The sequence below is a fragment of the Callithrix jacchus genome, chromosome 1 (assembly GCF_049354715.1).
Source record: "Callithrix jacchus isolate 240 chromosome 1, calJac240_pri, whole genome shotgun sequence".
NCBI lineage: Eukaryota > Metazoa > Chordata > Mammalia > Primates > Cebidae > Callithrix > Callithrix jacchus.
This window is the reverse complement of record NC_133502.1, coordinates 86,391,253-86,415,593: the sequence shown is the minus strand read 5'-3', so window position 1 is coordinate 86,415,593 and position 24,341 is coordinate 86,391,253. Positions and strand designations below refer to the sequence as shown.

The 24,341-nt window shown below is 39.3% G+C and overlaps 2 pseudogenes across 1 annotated transcript in view; one reads left to right on the top strand and one right to left on the bottom strand.

Moving 5' to 3' along the window:
- LOC100408827 (structural maintenance of chromosomes protein 5-like) overlaps positions 1–21,452 on the top strand; it is a 63,925-nt pseudogene extending 42,473 nt beyond the window's left edge. The window contains exons 11-15 of the transcript XR_013524879.1: positions 2,863–2,868; positions 4,220–4,375; positions 9,475–9,598; positions 10,318–10,440; positions 21,309–21,452. The product of XR_013524879.1 is annotated as a structural maintenance of chromosomes protein 5-like (transcript). The remainder of the gene's footprint in view (positions 1–2,862; positions 2,869–4,219; positions 4,376–9,474; positions 9,599–10,317; positions 10,441–21,308) is intronic.
- LOC100402647 (E3 ubiquitin-protein transferase MAEA pseudogene) lies at positions 20,043–22,704 on the bottom strand (annotated as a pseudogene).
- Between the last annotated feature and the right edge of the window lie 1,637 nt (positions 22,705–24,341).

The following is a 24,341-nucleotide window of genomic DNA, read 5'->3' as shown; positions in this document are numbered from 1 at the left end:
TCCTGAATGGTTTTGCCTAGATTTTCTTCTAGGTAAAGAAACCATTTTTTTATGGTGCCAGGTATTATGTTTAAGTCTTTAATCCATCTGGAGTTAATTTTAGTGTAAGGTGTCAGGAAGGGGTCCAGTTTCTGCTTTCTGCACATGGCTAGCCAGTTTTCCCAAAACCATTTCTTAAACAGGGAATCATTTCCCCATTGCTTGTTTTTGTCAGGTTAATCAAAGATTGTATGGTTGTAGATATGTTGTGTTGCCTCCGATGCCTCTGTTCTGTTCCATTGGTCTATATCTCTGTTTTGGTACCAGTACCATGCTGTTTTGATTACTGTAGCCTTGTAGTATAGTTTGAAGTCTGGTAGTGTGATGCCTCCCGCTGTGTTCTTTTTGCTGAGAATTGACTTGGCTATGCAGGCTCTCTTTTGGTTCCATATGAAATTCATGGTGGTTTTTTCTAGTTCTGTGAAGAAAGTCAATGGTAGCTTGATGGGTATAGCATTGATTCTGTAAATTACTTTGGGCAGTATAGCCATTTTCATGATATTGATTCTTCCTAACCATGAACATGGTTCTCCATCTGTTTGTGTCCTCTCTTATTTCGTTGAGCAGTGGTTTGTAGTTTTCCTTGAAGAGGTCCCTTACGTTCCTTGTAAGTTGTATTCCTAGGTATTTGATTCTTTCTGTAGCAACTGTGAATGGCAGTTCGTTCTTGATTTGGCTCTCTTTAAGTCTGTTATTGGTGTAGAGGAAGGCTTGTGATTTTTGCACATTGATTTTATATCCTGAGACTGGGCTGGAGTTCCTTATCAGTTTCAGGAGTTTTTGGGCTGAGAAGATGGGGTCTTCTAGGTATACTATCATGTTGTCTGCAAATAGAGACAATTTGGCTTCCTCCTTTCCTATTTGAATACCCTTTATTTCTTTGTGTTGCCTGATTGCTCTGGCTAGAACTTCCAGTACTATATTGAATAGGAGTGATGAAAGAGGGCATCCTTGTCTAGTGCTGGATTTCAAAGGGAATGCTTCCAGTTTTTGCCCATTCAGTATGATACTGGCTGTTGGTTTGTCGTAAATAGCTTTTATTACTTTGAGATACGTTCCAACAATACTGAGTTTATTGAGGGTTTTTAGCATAAAGGGCCATTGAATTTTGTCAAAGGCCTTCTCTGCATCAATTGAGATAATCATGTGGTTTTTGTTTTTGGTTCTTTTTATGTGGTGAATTACGTTTATAGACTTGTGTATGTTGAACCAGCCTTGCATCCCCAGGCTGAATCCTACTTGGTCATGATGGATAAGTTTTTTGATGTGCTGTTGCAATTGGTTTGCCAGTATTTTATTGAAGATTTTTGCATCTATGTTCATCATGGATATTGGCCTGAAGTTTTCTTTTCGTGTTTAGTCTCTGCCGGGTTTTGGTATCAGGATGATGTTGGTCTCATAAAATGATTTGGGAAGGATTCCCTCTTTTTGGATTATTTGGAATAGTTTCAGAAGGAATGGTACCAGCTCCTCTTTCTGTGTCTGGTAGAATTCAGCTGTGAACCCATCCGGACCTAGGCTTTTTTGTGTGTGGTAGGCTCTTAATTGCTGCCTCGACTTCATACCTTGTTATTGGTCTGTTCATAGTTTTGGTTTCCTTCTTGTTTAGGCTTGGGAGGATATAGGTGTCCAGGAATTTATCCATTTCTTCCAGGTTTACTAGTTTATGTGCATAGAGTTGTTTGTAATATTCTCTGATTATGGTTTGAATTTCTGTGGAATCTGTGGTGATTTCCCCTTTATCATTTTTTATTGCATCTATTTGGTTGTTCTCTCTTTTCTTTTTTATCAGTCTGGCTAGTGGTCTGTCTATTTTGTTGATCTTTTCAAAAAACCAGCTCTTGGGTTTATTGATTTTTTGAAGGGTTTTTCGTGTTTCTATCTCCTTGAGTTCTGCTCTGATCTTAGTTATTTCTTGCCTTCTGCTAGGTTTTGAGTTTTTTTTTATGTTGCTCCTCTAGGTCTTTCAATTTTGACGATAGGTTGTCAATTTTGGATCTCTCCACTCTTCTCATATGGGCGCTTATTGCTATATGTTTTCCTCTGGAGACTGCTTTAAATGTGTCCCAGAGATTCTTGTATGTTGTGTCTTCATTCTCGTTGGGTTTGAAGAACTTTTTTTTTTCTGCCTTCATTTCATTGCTTATCCAGTCAACATTCAAGAGACAGTTGTTCAGGTTCAATGAAGCTGTGTGGTTCTGAGTTAGTTTCTGAATTCTGAGTTCTAATTTGATAGCACTATGGTCTGAGAGACTGTTAGTTATTGTGTCAGTTGTTTTGCATTTGCTAAGAAGTGCTTTACTTCCAATTATATGGTCAACTTTAGAGTAGGTGTGATGTGGTGCTGAGAAGAATGTATATTCTGTGGATTTGGGGTGGAGAGTTCTGTAAATGTCTATCAGGTTTGCTTGGTGCAGGTCTGAGTTCAAGCCCTGGATGTCCTTGTTAGTTTTCTGTCTGGTTGATCAGTCTAATCTTGACAGTGGAATGTTAAAGTCTCCCACTGTTATTGTGTGGGAGTCTAAGTCTCTTTGTAAATCGTTAAGAACTTGCCTTTTATATCTGGGTGCTCCTATATTGGGTCCATATATATTTAGGATCGTTAGCTCTTCTTGTTGTATCGATCCTTTTACCATTATGTAATGACCTTTTTTGTCTCTTTTGATCTTTGTTGCTTTAAAGTCTATTTTATCAGAGACGAGAATTGCAACTCCTGCCCTTTTTTTTTTTTTTTGCTCTCCATTTGCTTGGTAAATCTTCCTCCGTCCCTTTATTTTGAGCCTTTTTGTATCCTTGCATGTGAGATAGGTTTCCTGGATACAGCACACCGTTGGGTTTTGGTTTTTTATCCAATTTGCCAGTCTGTGTCTTTTGATTGGTGCATTTAGCCCATTTACATTTAGGGTTAATATTGTTATGTGTGAATTTGATACTGCCATTTTGATGCTGGCTGGCTGTTTTGTCCATTAGTTGATGCAGATTCTTCATTTTGTTGATGCTCTTTAGCATTTGGTATGTTATTGGAATGGCTGGTACTGGTTGTTCCTTTCTATGTGTAGTGCCTCTTTCAGGAGCTCTTGTAAAGCAGGCCTGGTGGTGACAAAATCTCTGATTACTTGCTTGTTTGCAAAGGCTTTTCTTTTTCCTTCACTTCTGAAGCTCAGTTTGGCTGGATATGAAACTCTGGGTTGAAAGTTCTTTTCTTTAAGGATGTTGAATATTGGCCCCCACTCTCTTCTGGCTTGTAGAGTTTCTGCCAAGAGATCTGCTGTGAGTCTGATGAGCTTTTCTTTGTGGGTGACCCAACATTTCTCTCTGGCTGCCTTTAGTGTTTTCTCCTTCATTTCAACCCTGGTGAATCTGACGATTATGTGCCTTGGGGTTGCTCTTCTTGCAGAATATCTTTGTGGTGTTCTTTATATTTCCTGGATTTGAGTGTTGGCCTGCCTTGCTAGGTTGGGGAAATTTTCCTGGATAATATCCTGAAGAGGTATTTTCCAGCTTGGATTCATTCTCTTCATCACATTCTGCTACACCTATCAAATGTAGATTAGGTCTCTTCACATAGTCCCACATTTCTTGGAGACTTTGTTCATTTCTTTTTGTGTTTTTTCTCTAATCTTGGTTTCTCATTTTATTTGATTGGGTTGATCTTCGACTTCTGATATTCTTTCTTCTTCTTGGTCAATTCGGCTGTTGAAACTTGTGCATGCTTTGTGAAGTTCTCGTGTTGTGTTTTTCAGCTCCTTCAATTCATTCATATTCCTCTCTAAGTTGTCCATTCTTGTTATCATTTCCTCGAATCTTTTTTCAAATCTTTTTTCAAGGTTCTTAATTTCTTTGCATTGATGTAGAACATGTTCTTTTAGCTCACGGATGTTTCTCATTACCCACCTTCTGAAGTCTGATTCTGTCATTTCATCACACTCATTCTCCATCCAGCTTTGTTCCCTTGCTGGTGAGGGGTTTTGTAGGAGGCGAGGTGTTTTGGTTTCGGGTGTTTTCCTCCTTTTTGCGCTGGTTTCTTCCCATCTTTGTGGGTTTATCCACCTGTCGTTTGAGTAGTTGCTGACTTTTCAATTGGGTCTCTGAGTGGACGCCCAGATTGTTGATGATGAAGTATTTCTGTTACTTAGTTTTCCTTTTAACAGTCTAGCCCCTTCTCTGTACGACTGCTGAGGTCCACTCCAGGCCCTGCTTGTCTTGGGTACACCTGTAGAAACAAGAAAACACCTGGAGCACAAGACAATGATCTTAGACAAAAGAAGAAGGAGCTTCTTTAGAGAAAAAACAAGAAAAGACAACTGGAACAAAAAATTAGTTCCAAACTAGGAAGGTATCTTTTAGCCTATTCACGGGGGCGGAGCACAAAGTGCTGTATGGGAGAATATTAATTATACACTGTCATAACAAACCTTTTCCACAAGCACACTTTGTAGTAATTTCTCCATAAAGCTTTAATCTTACTACATAAAACACAATTTTAGTCCATAGGGCAAAAGGAGATGAACCTTGAGTGTTACAAGTTCTGTTCCTTGATCTGCTGTTCCAGTCTCTGGACTCCTTTATATGCTTAAAAATTAATGAGGATCTTGAAGAGGTTTTGTTTAGATGGATTATATTTATTGATATTTACTTCATTAGAAATTAAAATTGAGAATGTTTACAATGTTCATTAATTTTTTTTTTTAGGTAGAGATAGGGCAGTAATTTATTTTAAAAATAACACAAACCCGTTATATGTTAACATAAACATTAAAAATAACTCCTTTACAGACAAAATACATTTAGTGAGAAGAGTGGCATTGCTTTACATTTTTACAGATTTCTTTGGTTGAAGTCAGTAGGTTTTTTTCCTATTTGATTCTGTATTGAGTTTGTTGGGAGATGTTTGAGTTGAAGTATATGAAGAAAATCTGGCTTCTCATAAATATGCAGTTGGAAAAGGAGTATTAGACTTTTCAGATAATTGTGGATATTCTTAATACTATATCAAAACTTGCCAAAGTATAGTTTATTAAAGTTTAATTAATTGCGATGTGGAATCTGAAACCATATCAGTGAACTTGTATACTCTGTTACATTAAAATACATTGCACAGTAGATGGTGCTTTCACCCATGAATGATTTAGTTATAGCATGCATTGGTCATTTGGAAAATATTGGTTCATCAAGTCACATAGATTTTTCAAATGTTCACATACTTTATTATATAATATTTTTAAAAGATCACATTGATCACTGATTCCATCAGAAATGCTATTAAGAATTGGAAAGCTGTCAAGCTCGGCAGTGGATACACATTTTTTAAAAATTCTAATTTTCATTTGAAAGTTTGAACTTGGCTGGGCACAGTGGCTCATGCCTGTAATCCCAGCACTTTGGGAGGCCAAGGCGGGTGGATCGCCTGAGGTCAGGAGTTCGAGACCAACCCGTCCAACACAGTGAAACCCTGTCTCTACTATAAATACAAAAAATTAGCTGGGCGTAATGGTGGATGGCTGTAATTCCAGCTACTAGGGAGGCTGAGGCAGGAGAATCACTTGTACCCGGGAGGCAGAGGTTGTAGTGAGTTTAGATCATGCCACTGTACTCCAGCCTAGGCAACAAGAGTGAAGAGCGAAACTCCATCTAAAAAAAAAATGAAAGTTTGAACTTTATCATTGGAACAAATATTGTCAGTTATTTTCCTTGAAATGACAAGCTCGCTTTATTCCTTTTTGGAAAAAGAAAAATGACCAAATAGCCAAGTGCAGATAACAATAGTTTTTTTTTTAAGTAAAAATGGCATTCCATGAAAAAAAGTCTAGTATAACTCCAATCTTAAGCAATCACACAAGTGATATTCCTTGAAACAACCTTTATACTTTTGAATATACTGCAAGTGTTTAATAAGTACAGCCTGCCCTTGGTATCAGTGGGCTCCACCTCCATTGATTCAACCCACCATGGATCAAAATATTCAGGAGCCCAGGTGCAATGTCTCATACCTGTAACCCCAACTTTGGAAGGCCAAGTCAGAGGGATCACTTGAGTCCAGAAGTTTGAGACCAGTCTGGGCAACATGGCAAGATCCAAACTCTTTAGACAGCAAGAGAGGGTGGAAGAAAGAAAAATACTTGGGGGGTAAAAAATGGATGATTGTGTCTGTATGGAACATTTACAGACTTTTTTCTTATCGTTATTCCTTAAGCAATACAATGACTATTTATAGAGTATTTATGTTGTATTAGGTATTTTAAGTAATCTAGAGATAATATAAAATACATGGGAGGATGTGCATAGGTCATATGCAAATACTACACCATTTTATATAAGGGACTTAAGCATCTGTGGATTTTGGAATTCTTGGGGAGTCCCAAAACCAATCACTGTTGGATATTGGGGGACAAGTATATTATGTACTTCCTATTTCATCACATAGAATATTAAAAATGCATATACTTAAGATTATGATATTTAATAAAGTTTATGATTTTTACTGCTTCATCAAGCATATTCTTAAGGGAATTTGGCATTTAAAAAATTTCAAGTGGATGGCAGTGAAGAATGTAACGACTACTAGTATACTTTGGTGTACTAGTGTTGGTTTGTTACCTTGATTTATTGTAAAGCACTAGCATTTTTACTTTCCATTGCTTTTACACTATCAGTGCAAGTGTCAGCATGGTGAGAAAGGCAAATGATATCCTGTTATTACCATGAAAATAGTTTCTAACTCACAGATTCCTGAAACAGTTTCAGGTATCCCCAGGAGTCTGTGGACCATACTTTGAGAACCACTGTCCTACATGATCATCCAAAACAATATGTCCATTGAGTTCTGAGTGATGATAGGAGAGGGGAGGGGAAGGTGTAGGCAGAAAAATTGTCAAACTAGGCTTTTTTCTCTCTAGTTCTGAAAGAGAGTAATAGGGATGGAGGAAGTTATACTGATTTTTACAGAATAGATTAGATTGGGCACCTGAGGGTTTATCTCACTCATTCAGTTGCAGTCTTCCTTGTGACAATTAGAATTATGTTTGCTTGGCCTTAATGGGTCATATATTCCATAGAATTTTGTATGAATGTAATATTGTCAAAAGTCTTCCTCCTTTCTTTGTTTTCTTTCCTTCTGTCTGTCTTTCTTTCTTTTTTTGAGATAGAATCTTGCTCTGTTACCCAGGCTGGAGTGCAGTGGCATGATCATGGCTCATTGCAGCTTCAAACTCTTGGGCTCAAGCAATCCTCTCACCTCAGCCTCCTAAGTAGCTGAGACCACAGGTGTGCACCACTCTGCCCAGCTTATTTGTAGAGATGGGGTCTTGCTGTGTTGCTGGGACTGGTCTTGAACACCTGGCTTCAATCAGTCTTCCTGCCTTGGCCTCCCAAAGTGCTAGGATTACAGGCATGAGCCACCACACCCAGCCAAAAGTCTTTTCTAAATGGAAAACTACTGGCTTATTGTGAAAGCCCAGGCAGGCATTCTCAGAACTGATTATAAGCTTTATTTTGAATTTAGGTATTTTGTAGAAACCAGAATATATAAGGTAGGATAAAAGCTATTAGGGTATCAAGTCTGGGGAAAAGGCACACGGTTTCCAGTTTCAAGGTTTTTTCCATGTCCTACCATAACACAGCCCACAGCTTTTTGTTGTTCTGTCTTCTTGTCTATAGACTAGAGATTAGTGACATGGTCAATCTTTAATAATAGGTAAAAGCTCTATGACTTGAATAAGGTATGTTTACCTTGTTTATCTTTTTTTTCGCCCATTAACTTGTTTTTAAAATTGTTAATGTGCCTTGGTTGTTTAAAGCAAGATATATCTGTTTAGTTTTGCTTTCTAGAATTTCTTTCAACTTTAAACCTTTTTTTTCAATTTGTAACCCTTCATTTCCTATTTAATCATCTGCGAAACACTCAATCTTTACTGTGCAACTGCTGTATTGAACCCATTGTCTAAAACTAAACTTTCTCCTCATAATGTTGATTTTCACAGTGAGATGACTTTTCATGCATGTTACTGGCCCACTATCTCCAACTTCTGTTCACTTTGGACTACTGCAGTGGTGACCTAGTTAGTGGTCTCTGCTTGACTAGCCACTTCTCCATTTAATTCATCCACAAGACTGTTGTAAAATTTATTTTGTTTGCATATTTTTACCCCATTCATTAAGAGGCCAGGTACAGTGGCTCATGCCTGTAATCCCAGCACTTTGGGAACTTGAGGCAGGTGGATCACTTGAGGTTAGGAGTTTGAGACCAGCCTGGCCAACATGGTGAAACCCTGTCTCTACTAAAAATACAAAAATTAGCCAGGTGTGGTGGCAGGTGCCTGTAATCCCAAGCTACTCGGGAGACTGAAGCAGGACAGTCACTTGAGCTGGGAAGCAGAAGTTGTAGTGAGCTGAGATGCCACTGCACTCCAGCCTGGGTGAAAGAGTAAGACTTCCATCTCAAAAAACAACAACAGAAAAAAAACCAAAACAAATTAAGACTTTCTACAGTTACTATGTGAAATTTAATTAAACACTACTGTCCTTCAGACAAGCTTTTATGATTATTCAAAATCTTGTTTTGCTCCACCCATTCCAAATTATCTCCCTCCCCTCCCCAACATACCCTACCTTGTACCATTCAGGCCACTCTCCACAGCACCCGCTGAACTTATTTATTATTGCTTTCATCATTTGTTCTTTTTCCTTGGTGGCAACATGGTGTGGTGGAAAGAACATGGACTTTGGTACCAAACACATCTTAATATCTGTGATTTTAGGCAATTTTACTTAACTTCCCTGAGCCTTAGTTCCTTCATTTTTAAAATTGAGAGCATAGTATTAACTTTTAGGATTCTTGTGTTGTGTTTTTTTTCCTTCCTGTTTCTTAGCTATTAACTCTCTCCACTTAAGCTCCTTAAGGGAAGGGACTGTTTTATAAACTATATTAATAGCAACAGAAACAACTTATATTGATGAATCAGTTATGGGCCTGGCTCTATATTTAGTGTGTTACATGTGTTACTTCCGCCCCATCTATAAGGAAACAATGTATTACCTTTTCTAAGCTTCACGACAGCCCTATGGAGGAAGTACTGTTATTATCTATAATTTATAGATGAGGAAACTGAGGCTCAGAAGAGTAACTTGTCCAGAGTTAAACTGCGTATTAGTGAATGGCAAAGAGGAAACAAAGCCATCTTTCTGACGCCAGATCCTAAACCATTAACACAGGTATTACCTGGACTATGCTGGGGCAAATGCTATATATATATATCTCAACAAATATTTTTCAATCCTGACTGATCACATAAAATGATTGTTTAATCTAAGAGCAAGCAGTTTATATATCTAAAAAGCATTGCTAAATATATCCCAGAAAACTGCGGGAGACCTAAGAATTTGGGCTCAATCCTTGTGTTTTACCCTGATTTCTTCATTATTATGTGTGTCACACAGTTTAAAGCTTATGGAACAGGATACTTGCAACCTTGAAGAGGAAGAGCGAAAAGCAAGTACCAAAATCAGAGAAATAAATGTTCAAAAAGCAAAACTTGTTACCGAATTAACAAACCTAATAAAGGTAAGATATTTCCTTAATTGTAGTCATTCTTTAAAAAATAGTGGGTAGATAAGATAGTAAATCTATCTTTAGATAGTAAATCCCTCCTCTAGAGGGAGGGAAGGTTTTGATTAAGGTTTCTGACATTATATAAGCAAGAGATCTTTACCATCAGTTTCAGCTTGCTTAGTTGTTTGACTTTTTTTTAGAGATAATAAGTAGGATAGAAGCACTCATTAGGCTAAATGTGTTTATTCTGATGACTCTCTTAACAAATGAAGACACCTTCTAAAAAAATTGTTATAAGAACTGTTTGAGAGAGATGTCAGTCAATAGGAAAATTATTTTTTCCAGCCAGGCGTTGTGGCTCACACTTGTAATCCCAGCACTTTGGGAGGATGAGGCTGGTGAATCACGAGGTCAGGAGTTGAAGACCAGCCTGGCCAATATGGTGAAACCCCGTCTCTACTAAAAAATACATAAAAATTAGCTGGGTATGGTGGTGCGCGCCCCTTAGTCCCAGCTACTCAGGATGCCAAGGCAGGAGAATCCCTTGAACCCTGGAGCAGAGGTTGCAGTGAGCGGAGATTGCAACACTGCATTCCAGCCTGGGTGACAGAGTGAGACTCCATGTCAAAAAAAAAAAAAAAAAAATTATAATTTCATTTTAGAAAACTATATTATTTTTAGTTCTAAAACACAGGTAACAAAAATTAACTCTTAGGGATTTTTGTTCCTAGATTTGTACTTCTTTGCATATACAAAAAGTAGATTTAATTCTCCAAAATACTACAGTAATCTCTGAGAAGAACAAATTAAAATCAGATTATATGGCTGCATCTTCACAACTCCATCTGACAGAGGTAAAAATTTTGTCTTTACTTTTTATTTTGAGATTCTAACCTCAAACCACTTTGAAAATATCTATCATTTGTCATCACTTGCAATATATAGTTTGTTGTTTTATGCTATTTAACTTACAATCTAATGCATCATATTGATGAGGCAATACTTAAAATACGTAAGACTGGCTGAATAACTTCAGCAATTTAATCTTTTGTTAATAATATCTGACTGTGAAATGATAAACACAGAAATAGTGGGTGGAGGGGAAAAATGTGATATACCATATTAACTTAAAACCTGAAGGAGAGCTGGCAACAAGATGGTAGTGACAGTGGCATGGTTTTTGAACTCCAAAATCCCTTCCCAAAAATAGAAGAGCAGCCAGAATAATATAACAACAAACCTATGGACAACACGTATAGCAAAACTAAGTTTCAGGGTACCCATATGGGTGTACTGCAATACCATTCTGAAACTAATCATCCAGAATCACTATTGTGCTTTACACCATGGGGGCGCAGCTCCCAAGAGGACCCCTCTTACTTCAGACACTATCTGCAGGTTTAGAGGTACCCAGGTCACTTGTATTTCTGACCAACTGGCTACAAATTCAGGAGTTCCTATGACCCCCACTCAGGTTCTATAATTTGCTAAAACAACTCAGAATTCAAGAAAACAGTATTCTTAACGATTATAATTTAATTATAGAGACACAGTCAGGACTAGCCAAATTAAGAGACACAGGGCAGCATCTTGGAGGGTCCTAAACTCAAAAGTTTCTTTACTCTTTTCTTGTGCAATTACTGCACACCCTCCTCACACATCTACATGTTCACTAACCAGGAGGCTCTACGAGGCTTCAGTACTCAGTTTTCTTGTTGGGGTTTCATTATGTAGACATGGTTGATTGAATCACATTGGCCATGTGGTTAAGCTTGATCTTCAGCCCCCTTCCCTGGAGTTTGGGAAATTGGGCTGAAGTCATATGGCTCAAAGACATGTATGTTGTTCAGATCATACAGTTGATCTTTGTGGCATTCTCTACACCCATCCAAGTCATATTCTTAGCATTAACTCAGGAGGGATCCAAGAAGCTCATGAGTAATAAAGATTGTCCTATTGCTCAATTCCAAGAACTTTAGAGGAACCAGCAACAAAGCCCAAATTCTTTATTATACAACACCTGTGAATTCCAAAATACAAGTGGCTGAAATAAATCAGCAGCAACATCAAGACTAGCAAGGTATGAGCAAGCGAGGGCTCAGAGAACTTAAAAATCAGGTTGCCAGCATCCCGATTATCTCTAAAGGGAAGAGGTCCCATTAGTTTAGAATGCTTAGAGATCAATTTGAGAGCAGCTAAAACTGGGAGGCAACTTTATAGACTTCAGAAAGGTTAGTGCTGGAGTGATCTAGCCCTGTGAACTCTCAGACTAACCGCAGAATTCCTTTGCAGAATAAAACTTCTTACTGAAGAGAACTAGAGCTACATAATAAAGGAGATAATAAAATACTCTATGGTTATAAGTCTGACAGTGTAACTAAAGCACAATTCTCTGAAAATGCAAGAGCAGGAATAATGCAAGTAAAATAGAATATATTTACTGATTGTCCTGTGGGTATTTTCAGGAAATAAAAAGTTACTACAAGTTAGATGTTTTGGGAGAGGAAAATAAGGGAGAATATCAAAATTATTTATAGTAGGGAACCAATAGATAGTATCCCCCAAAACTACTAAGGATATTCTATAAGATATTTGCATAATAATAACCTTTAGAATAAAAATAGAAGCCTTCCTAAATATCAAAAAGATGTACAAAGACAAGAGACCGGCAGGGCAAGAAAATCACATAACTAAAGACTAGGTATTTTATTTACAGATATAAGAGACATAAAAACAAATATGACATAAAACAGTGGCAGAGCTAAGGCCAAACATCAGTCATATCGTTAAATGTAAATGGATAAAATTTACCTGTTTTTTTTTTTTTTTCAAGATGGAGTTTCGCTATTGTTGTTACCCAGACTGGAGTGCAGTGGTGCAATCTTGGCTCACTGCAACCTCCGCCTCCTGGGTTCAAGCAATTCTCCTGCCTCAGCCTCCCGAGTAGCTGGGACTACAGGCACGCACCACCATGCCCAGCTAATTTTTGTATTTTTTAGTAGAGACGGGGTTTCACCATGTTGACCAGGATGGTCTCGATCTCTTGACCTCGTGATCCACCCGCCTTGGCCTCCCAAAGTGCTGGGATTATAGGCCTGAGCCACCGTGCTGGACCCCCAATTTACCTTTTAAAATATTTTTTGGAAGTAAATTCCAACACGTGTAGAATATGAGAGGTACATCTTAAAGAGATTGAGAAAGCTTTAAAATAAAAGGATGGATGGGGTACAAGGGATCTTTTTGGGTGATAGAAATGTAAAACTGGACTGTGGTGATGTTTACACAGCTCTGTAAATTTACCGACAGTCATTGTACACTTCAAATGAGTGAATTTTATGATATATAAATTATACCTCAGGAAAACTTAAATACATGAATGTGCAAAGGTGTACCAGGCAATTGGAAATAAAATTTCTAAAAGGCTTAAATATCTGAATATACTGCTGTGGAGTGATATATATATTCTTAGGTCAGAAAAAGAAAGGAGAGAAACCTATAGTATGTTACTATCAAAGAAAGGATCAGGGGAAGTGATTACTATGCCTTTATGTTGGCTTATTTAAAAATTAGAATGATAAACTGGAATCTTTTTTTTTTTTAAATTAAACTGGGGTGGGGAAAAAAAGGTTAAAAGTTACGCTCATCTAAATAGACCTTATTTTGAGTTAGCAACATAGCCTAAAAGAGAAAAATTATTCCAAATGACTATAAAACACTGTAATATGATTCTAAGGGCAAAAAGAATTGCAAAAAAATCTTGTACTGTTTTCACTAATCATAATGTTAATATTTGTAATGTTATTCTGAAAATATAGAGTAAAGCAAATGAGTAGTTATGTTAATATAATTACAGTTTTTCAGCATAAGAGAAAAGGGATTCAGATACGAAAGAAAGAAGATATAAATGAAAGAAATAATAAAAACTTAAAGCTTTTAATTTGAATGTAATTAGCAGAATGAACTCACAATATATTTTCTCAAAAAAACAAACCTAGCTTTGCCTACTAAAAAGACCTACATTATGGCTTCTAAATATGATTTTCCACTAAAATGACCATTAGAGAAATGGCTGATTTCAGGTCCACAGTAAGAAATGTTTATGTAAGATTTTCTTGATCTTACATGATCGTCTTGTCATAAGAAAAATCAAAGAAATGATCAAAGATGATTTGGTTATCAACAGTACCTGGGAGCCTACATGAAGAATCTTTTACTGGCCATACATAAAGGGATAATAGATGGAAACTTACGAAAATGTCTAAATCCACAAGTTTATAATGATACTAAAATAATATTAGTCACTTTGGAGGATATTGGGGAACTGGCTCGTGACTTTGAAAAATGCTTAAATAGAAAATTTTGCATTTTTCCTGCCTTTTCTATATGAACTGTTATTGAGAATAAACAAATACGTGATGAGAAGTTCTTCTTTAAAGAAGTAATGTGTAAACAAGGAAAGAATTCAACTGTTACTACTTTGCAGTTGCTGATGAATCGGATTACATTAGTTTCCAGCATCACAAAAACATAGCCAGACATTTATTTGCATCCTAGTGAAAGGACACATCACCACTATGGAATAGGGTGTCTCTTCTTACACTGCTATAAAGAACTGGCTGAGACTAGGTAATTTATGAAGAGGTTTAGTTGACTCACAGTTCCATAGGCTGTATAGGAAGCATGGCTGGGGAGGCCTCAGAAAACTTAAAAATCATGATGTAAGGTGAAGGAATAGCAAGCACATCTTACCATGGTGGAGTAGGAGAGAGGATCATGGAGAAATACTACACACTTTTAAAGAACCAGATCTTTTTTTTAAATTGCATTTTAGGTTTTGGGGTACATATGCAGAACATGCAAGATAGTTGCATAGGTACACACGTGGCAGTGTGTTTTGCTGCCTTCCTCCCCTTCACCCACATCTGGCATTTCTCCCCATGCTATCCCTCCCCAGCTCCCCCCCACTGTCCCTCCCCTGTTCCCCCCAGTAGACCCCAGTGTTTAGTACTCCCCTCCCTGTGTCCATGTGTTCTCATTGTTCATCACCCGCCTATGAGTGAAAACATGCAGGATTTCACTTTCTGTTCTTGTGTCAGTTTGCTGAGAATAATGTTCTCCAGATTCATCCATGTCCCTACAAAGGACATGAACTCATCGTTTTTTATTGCTGCATAATATTCCATGGTGTATATGTGCCACATTTTCCCAGTCCAGTCTATCATCGATGGGCATTTGGGTTGGTTCCATGTCTTTGCTATTGTAAACAGTGCTGCAATGAACATTCGTGTGCATGTGTCCTTATAGTAGAACAATGTATAGTCCTTTGGATATATACCCAGTAATGGGATTGCTGAGTCAAATGGAATTTCTATTTCTAAGGCTTTGAGGAATCACCACACTGTCTTCCACAATGGTTGAACTAATTTATACTCCCACCAACAGTGTAAAAGTGTTCCTATTTCTCCACATCCTCTCCAGCATCTGTTGTCTCCAGATTTTTTAATGATCGCCATTCTAACTGGTGTGAGATGGTACCTCAATGTAGTTTTGATTTGCATTTCTCTAATGACCAGTGATGATGAGCATTTTTTCATATGTTTGTTGGCCTCATGTATGTGTTCTTTTGTAAAGTGTCTGTTCATATCCTTTACCCATTTTTGAATGGGCTTGTTTGTTTTTTTCTTGTAAATCTGTTTTAGATCTTTGTAAATTCTGGATATCAGCCCTTTGTCAGATGGGTAAACTGCAAAAATTTTTTCCCATTCTGTTGGTTGCTGATTCACTCTAATGACTGTTTCTTTTGCCATGCAGAAGCTATGGAGTTTGAATATGTCCCATTTGTCTATTTTGTCTTTTGTTGCCAATGCTTTTGATGTTTTGGTCATGAAGTCCTTGCCTACTCCTATGTCCTGAATGGTTTTGCCTAGATTTTCTTCTAGGGTTTTTATGGTGCCAGGTCTTATGTTTAAGTCTTTAATCCATCTGGAGTTAATTTTAGGATAAGGTGTCAGAAAGGGGTCCAGTTTCTGCTTTCTGCACATGGCTAGCCAGTTTTCCCAACACGATTTATTAATCAGGGAATCCTTTCCCCATTGCTTGTTTTTGTCAGGTTTATCAAAGATTGTATGTAAACAACCAGATCTTATGAGAACTCACTCACTCTCATGAAAATAGCAAGGGAGAAATCTGCCCCATTATCCAATCACCTCCGACCAAGAGCTTCCCTCAACATTGGGATTTAGAATTCAACATGTGATTTGGGTAGGAACACAGAGCCAACCATACCATTCTGCCCCTTGTCTTTCCCAAATCTCATGTCCTTCTCACATTTCAGAACACAATCATGCCTTCCCAGCAGTCCCCTAAAGTCTTAACTCATTCCAGCATTAACTCAGAATTTCAAGTACAAATTTTATCTGAGACAAAGCATGTCCCTTTCACCTGTGAAACTGAAAAATCAAAAACAAGCTAGTCACTTTCAAGATACAATGGGGGCATAGGCATTGGGTAAATACTTCCTTTCCAAAAGAGAGAAATCCACCAGAACAAAGGAGCTACAGTCACCATGCGTGTCTGAAACCCAGCAGGGCAAATCATTTAAGTCTTAATGCTCTAAAAAATCTCCTTTGATTCCATGTCTCACATCAAGGCCACACTGATGCAAGGGGTGACTTCCTAAGGCCTTGGGTAGCTCCACCCCTGTGGCTGTACAGGGTACAACCCCCACAGCTGCTTTCATGGGCTAGCATTGAGTGCCTGCAACTTTTCCAGGCACATGGTGCAAGCTGTCAGTGCATCTACCATTCTGGGGTCTGGAGGACGGAGGCCCTCTTCTCATAGCTCCACAAGGCAGTACCCCAGTGGGGACTCTGTGTGGGGGCTCAAACACCACATTTCCCTTCCACACTGCCCTAGTAGGGCTCTGCCCTTGAAGCAGACTTCTGCCTTGACATCCAGGTATTGCCATACATCCTTTGAAACCTAGGCAGAGTCTCCCCCATACTTCAACTCTTGCCTTATGTGCACCCACAGGACCAACACCATATGCAATCCACCATATTAGCAGACTGAAACTGAAAAACCAGATGATCCCTTCAATATATACAGAAAAAATTGTCAAAATCCAGCATCCCTTCATTATAAAAACTTGCAACTAGGAATCAAAGGAGACTTCATCATTCTGAAAAAGGATATCTGAAAACCAAGAGCTCATATCAATCTTGGTGAAAGACTATAAACTGTTCCCTTACAACTTGGGACAAGGAAAATGCCCACCCTCACCACTTCTAGTCCACGTTGTACTGGAAGTTCTAGTCAGTGCAGTAAGGCTTAAAAAATTAAACGTTTACAGACTTAATAAAAACTTGTCTATTTCAGACAAACATGATCATCATCTGTGGAAAATCTTAAGGAATCTGCAAAAATGCCAGTAGAACCCTCAGTGAAAATTTAGCAAGACTGTAGGAGATAAATTCAGTAGATAGAAATTCATTTCGGCTCCCCTTAGAAACAATGAACAACAGGCAGTTGCAATTTTAAAACAATACTGTTTACAGTAGCAGCAAAAATGACATACTTGGCTGGGCATGGTAGCTCATACCTCTAATCCTAGCACTTTAGGAGGCCAAGGCTGGAGGATGGCTTGAGCTAAGAAGGTCAAGGCTGCCATGAGCTGTGACCACACCACTGCACTTCAGCCTAGGCAAGAGAGCAAAAACCCTGTCATTAAAAAGACAGGCTTTGGGAAGCCGAGGCAGGCAGATAATCAGAGGTCAGGAGTTCGAGACCAGCCTGGCCAACATGGCAAAACCTTGTCTCTACTAAAAATACAAAAATTAGCCAGGCATGGTGGTACACACCCGTAATCCCAGTTTCTTGGCTCACTGCAACCTCCACCTCCCAGGTTCAAGTGATTTTCAGCCTCAGCCTCCAGAGTAGCTGAGATTACAGGCATGTGCCACCACACCTGGCTAATTTTGTATTTTTAGTAGAGATGAGGTTTCTCTATGTTGGTCAGGCTGGTCTCAGACTCCCGACTCAGGTGATTCACCCGCTTCAGCCTCCCAAAAGTGCTGGGATTACAGGCATAAACTATTGCACCTGGCTGGCACAAAGCTTTTGTGGGTGCTAGATATGTTTATTATCTTGATGGTAATAGCTTTAAAAGTGTGTATATTTGTCAGAACTCATCAAGTTGTCTCCTTTAAGTATTGCAGTTTGTGATTCCTTAGTTACACCCCAAAAATTAGAGAAGAAAGCTGAAACAAGTTACAAAAAGAAATTTAAGTTTTATCATATATTTCACTTGTCTTTTTTTCTAGTATTTTTATTATGACATTTTAAACATATACAAGAATATGAAGAGTAACATAATATCCATATGTTCACTACGCCTCTTTAACAAATGATAACCCTTGCCATATTGTTGTAGATTTTAAAACTTCTTCATGTATTCAGTCTCTTTATACCCTTCCTCATCTATTCATCTACTTCCCCAGAGTCTGCCACTCTCCGGCAGGGTTATGTACATGATTCACTGTACACTTAACTGCATAAATATATCTGTTACATAAATGTGAGCTAAGTAGGGGTGTCTTTTTGTCTTTGTGGAAAGCATCCATAGAGGATAGATTTTAGGAAATATAGGCACACGATACATGGGTGAACGGAAAGATTAAATCAGAGTAAAGGAGCAGCTTCATTATTCTGAAGCCAACCTCTTCACACCCTTTGACTTAAGAAAAACAGTTTTGCTAGCAGATAAGCAACTAGGAGAATGCAGGCACAAACACATGTAGCCAAATGAAGCTGAATATTAGGTTTGGTATTCCAGGACTGGGCAAAAGCCAGAGATGTGGAAGACAGGAAAGTCTTCTCCCCCACTCCCCATCCCCACCAAGAACAAAGGAAGGAAAGATGGCAGAAAGAATAGCAATCGTTATTGTAAATAGGTAGTCAGGGTCCAGCAAAAAGCAACCAAAGATAAGTCTTAATTGGGAGTGGGGAGAGAAGAAACTGAACTAGCTACCAGAGGAGAGCCTCATCAGGGCTTATTTTCTAGACATGTGGGTAAGGTCATCTGCTATTTATTCATCTGTTCTATTGTTAAGTAACTGTAGAGCCCATGCTGAAGTTACTTCATTGGTTGAGCTTATGAATGTTGTTTTTCTAGTAGGAAATGTTGTTATAAAAGAGATTTCATGAAGAAGTTGACTCATCAGGCAGATACTATTAATATGTATAGCTTTAAATCCAATAACACAGTTGTATTAGTTTTCACGCTGTTGATGAAGACATACCCGAGACTGGTCAGTTTACAAAAGAAAGAGGTTTAATGGACTTAACAGTTCCTATGGGAAGGCCTCATAGTCATGGCAGAAGACAAGGAGAAGCAAGCCATGTTTTACACAAATGGTGGCAGGTAAAAAGAGAGCTTGTACAGGGCAACTCCCCCTTTTAGAACCATCAGATCTTATGAGACTTACTGTCATGAGAACAGCATGGGAAGGACCTGTCCCATGATTCAGTTGCCTCCCACTAGATCCCTCCCACAACACATGGGAATTCAAGAGAAGATTTGGGTGGGGACACAGCCAAACCATATCAACAATGCAGTATTTGATTCTGATGCCTGAAGTTTTACTTTTAAATCAGTATTAATGAGAACTTAAGAAAATGAGTTTGTGTCATGTTAACATAAGTATGAAATCAGTGGCTTTGCGCGCTCCTAAACTTGAACCCACTCTTGACACAGTGAGAGATGCTCCTCCAGTAGTCTTTATAGATGGTCTGAGGTTAGTACAGATTGACAGGGTGTTCTCTTCTGACCCATTTTGTTAATAATAGGAGAAATACTGGGTTTTGTTTTTATTTTGTGGGGGGGGGCATCAGGGGGACAGTCTTGCCCTGTCACCCAGGCTGGAGTGCAGTGGCACAATCTCAACTCACTGCAACCTCCACCTCCTGGGTTCAGGCGATTCTTCTGCCTCAGTCTCCTGAGGAAATGGGACAACAGGCAAGCGCCATCACACCTGGCTAATTGACTAATTTTTGTATTTTTAGTAGAGATGGTATTTCACCATGTTGGCCAAGCTGGTCTCAAACTCCTGAAGTCAAATGATCCACCTGCCTCAGCCTCCCAGAGTGCTGGGATTACAAGTGTGAGCCATCACGCCTGGCCAAGAATACTGTTTTGAGTAGAGCTGACTGCTGTGTTTCTGGAAAGTAGAAAAGTTTTTTGGGGAGGGCGTTTTGTTTTCAGTCTGTGAATTACTAATTTTTTTTTTTAACAAAGACAGTCACTTTCAAATTTAAAGTTACAATTCCTGTAGTTGAATGCATCTAGGTTATTTAGAAAGCACAAATAGCCAAAGTAACTCATTATGTATTATTTTGATATTTTAATGATGCATAATTTCTCAACACATTTGTTGTTTTGCTTTTTTTTTTTCCCCTTGAGAATGGGGAACCGCGTCTTACTCTGTCACCGAAGCTGAAGTGCAGTAGCACGGTCAACAGCTTGCTGCAACCTGGAAATCCTGGGCTCAAGCAGTCCTCCTGCCTCAGCCTTTCGAGGTATCTAGGACTACAGGTGCATGCCACACATCTGGCTATTTTTTATTTGTAGAGATAGTTCTGTGTTGCCTTGGCTGGTCTCAAACTCCTAACCTCAAGCAATCCTCCCACCTTGGCCTCCCAAAGTCCTGGATTACAGGCATGTGCCACCATGCCCGGCCATTTGCTTACTTTTTAAATTAATTGGAAAAATTTTACTTAGCACATTTTGATTCTCTTTTTGTTCTTGTTCCTTTTCCTTGCCCTTTGCCCAATTTTGCTATTACACATTCCTGATTCACCTCTAACTACTGCGGCTTACTGCCCTGTCTAGGCATTAAGTCCTAATAGCTGTATTGTACTAATTTTGCATTCATTTAACTGCCAGAAGAAAATATACTCATTTTTCTATTGTGCTGCAGAAATAGATAGCTTTATAATGTTTATTATACATGATCCAAAGCTTTACAGTAGACTTCTAATGTCTACTTCCAAATTTTGGCCTTTTTTTCTTTTTTACCTTGTTTGGCTGTTTCAGTGTTCCTACAGTTGCTTATAACCTCTGTATCTTTCCTGTATTATTCCTTCACCTTTGTCATTCTGAGTCCATTGCTGCTTTTAAAACCAGAAGTCTTCCTTGACACATATATACACACACCTTAGCAAGTTTTTCCATAGTAACCTTACTTAACACTACCCAAATTTATTTTGCATTTCCTCAGCAATATTTCATACCACGTTGTTTTCCTTATTAATATGTTGATTTGAAAGTTCTTAAATGATCTGAATGAACCTATAGTCCCAACTACTTGGGAGGCTGAGATAGAAGGATCCCTTGAGCCCAGGAGTTCGAGTCTAGCCTGGGCAACAATGTAAGACCTTATCTCTAAAATTAAAAAATAAAATTTTTAAATACTTTTCATTTACAAATGCTTTACTAGCCCTTTTGTAAGGTTCTTTCACTTCTTGTTCTGCATACTTAATAAATGTTTGTTGCTGTCTGATCATAGTCATTAGCCACACATTTGAAAGGGTCAAGAATGAGTAAAAATATATAGTAGAGTAGGTGTATGGTAGTTCACATGGTTCACATGTTACAAAATCCTACCAATCAAAATGTTGTTTTCAAGTACAAATGTATTAAATCTTATTTCCTCTCTTCCTAAAGAGTATTTATGGCTGCTCACTGATCTTTGGTTGCAAGAAACAGAAGCGCCGTGGCCATCTGGAGCGCGGTGCAGGACGAAGGCGCGGCCTCGCTGCCCGCCGCAGCCATCCCCGAGGCGTGCGCTTGGACGCGGGGCCTACATGATGTACACCTTCTCGGCTTATGAGAAGTGAAAGACTTCTTTGGTTCTCGGGCAAAGGACTTTATCTTCTTGACGGATAGAAAGCAGAGAATTGTAGCCGTAGACGTAGCCGTTGGGCAGCATCATGGGCAGGTTGTTGTCGTTCATCACATCACCGGAGATCTTGCAGTCCAGGCGGGAGTTGGCGCAGTGGGCCATGGGCAGGGGCTGTGCCAGCTTGTTGAGGGAGCGGCTGCACACAGGACAGTCGGGGCTCTTGGAGCTGCCGTCCTCCTTGTAGCACTGTGGTGTCTTGATGGCGGAGAGGCCAGCCTGCAGGGTGAGGGTGAACACGGAGTTGTTTCCCAGCTGGTGTAGTCGGTATTGTCGTACCGGAACTGCTGGATCAGCATCCGCCACCGTGCGGGGTCCCGGAGGTCCTTGTACGGGGAGACGTGCGTGTCAGGGAGGAAGGCCAGCATGCCCATGGCCTGGCGCACCTCGTCCAGCTGGCTCCCTTCCGCTTGGGTGAAGTGCTTTCTCGCATGTCTAATGGCGTCCAGTCTCTTATTCTGCCGGATGAGTTCAAAGAACTCCTGGATTCTGAGGCTGAACTCCAGGCAGCTCTTCATCTTCCGGAGCCAGGACTTGTCATGGCACCAGGCCAGGCAGGTGGCCGTCTCACATCGCTCCAGGGACTCCTCTGCCTCTTTGGCCGTCAGGAACATCTCGATATTCACGAGGTCCTTGATGCCGCTCTGGCGCGCCAGTTTGACAGCCGTGTTGTAGTAGCCGCAGCTTAGCAGGTGCTCCCCCACCATGCGGTCCATGTCCTTGCTCTTCCACAAGCTGGACACCGAGGGCTGGTCGCTGCTGTGCTCTTTGAGGTGCTCGATCCGGCTCTCGCACAGCTTGGCGCTCTCAACCTCTGCCTGGATGGACTCCGCCGCCTTCCTCTTAAGGATGCTGAGCTTCTCCACCACACCGCCCAGCAGGCTAACCACAGAGTCCACGGCGGGGCAGACACTCAGCGTCTTCTCCAGCTCGGCCACCACCATAGTGACGTGGCTGGTCTCCCGGTCAGTGTTCTTCTGAGCGGCGCGAAAGCGTTTGTTCACTGTCTCGTAGGGCACCTTAAGTCGGGTGCTCCTGCACCTTCAGGGTCGTGGACAACTGAACTGCCGACTCCTGCACCGCCATCATGAAGTGGCCAAAACATTAGTGGGCGGGGGCTGTTTTTATTCTTTATAAATATTCTTTATTAGTGAATCGGTGTTCCAGTCTCCATTTTTTTTTTTAATTGTTTCACCTGGAGGAAGACAAATAAAAAAAGTCCTAGTAAGTAAGCACAAAAAGGAATCTTAAATCAAGAATCAAGCACACTGTGTCCTAGGTGAGTATTCAACCCCTGGGGGTAGAGAAGTAATCCTTTCCCACTGCCTCTATTTTATTTCTCTTGAAGAAAATACAAATCTAATAAAAGTGCTGAACCATACACAATTATCAAATATTGAAAGATTGTTTTTTTTCCTGCATCAAATGAAATTTTGTTAAATGGTAGTTTCCACACAGGTATAAAATGTTGAGCAACATTAGAGATGCACCCTATGACGTGAGGGAGATAAAGAAAGGTTTAGTTGGTGTTGCGGTTAGCTGAGCAGTCAAGAGAAATAGAAAACAAAAAATCTTCTGTTCTGTCTTCTTTTGATCATGAATCCATTGTTACACATTTTATTTTTATTAAACAATTCTTTCCTGTGCTGGAAGAGCGAAAAAGTTGAGCCATCCTAAGGACCTTAAGGTGTGACAATTTACAGAGGAGAATAGGTGTAACATTGCTCATTTACTCTGAGTATAAACATAAAGAATATTTTTTAAAATAACGTGAAATTATTTATTCCACAGAGAAGTCATGGCGCTCTGCTATACATCCTATTGTATGCTAATAACTTTGGGTGGGAGGTTTTCAGGTGATGGCACATAAATGGCTTACAGATTTGCAGAGAAATAACACAAACTGAGTTAGGCTTCGGTTTACCAGTTACTGATTCTTATTAAAAGGGCATTTTGATGTAAGTCTGCACTAAGCATGTCAGTTAGAAAACAGCTCTAAAGACCATCCTTGATGGACCATTACTTTGAGATGCAAACCCTAGATTACATTATTAAAACATCTTGGAATCAATTCTGCGCATTTCCAAACAAGCTCTGACACGGATATGACCACGTCATTAATACGGTTTTCTTCTCTGGATCCTAGACCCTTAACTCCCTAGGCCAAAACCAGTGGTTATGACAATACCTTATTTCTACAAATTAAAAGTTTTATCATCTTAATTCATGGAGAGTTTGAAAGATATCAGCATCCTGCTGCATATTGTTTTTATCTCCTCAAATTCTTCTTGAGATTCCCCTAATAGCTAAGAGTGCAGGCATGCACATTATAGTGTTTGAGAGTCTTTACCCTACTTGTCAGCTGAAAATTTCTTGTCAACTTCTATCAGCTGAAAATAAGAAAACAAAAATAACAGCCACATTATTTTTTAAAAATGTAGTGCCATTCACAAGCAGTTATGTACAACATTTTATTAACATCATCTCAACAATCAGATAAGGAGGATATCTGCATTATCTTCATTGCACAGACAGGGATCATGAAGACTGGAGAGGAAACCACTTATCTAATGTATTTAACTGGGATTCTCATAGGCAGAGGTCATGTTTTCTTCCTCCTTTGTGTTTCCATTAGCCCCTAACACAGAGTCAAGTCTTTGCTAGTGTTCTTTACAAGAGATTGAACAGCAAATATGCCAAGCCATCTTCGGACTCTTACCCCTATCCTTTAAGTTACGTTTTAAAGAAGACAGAAACAGAGACGGCATGTTTGTAGCATGCTAGAGATCCTCTGATCT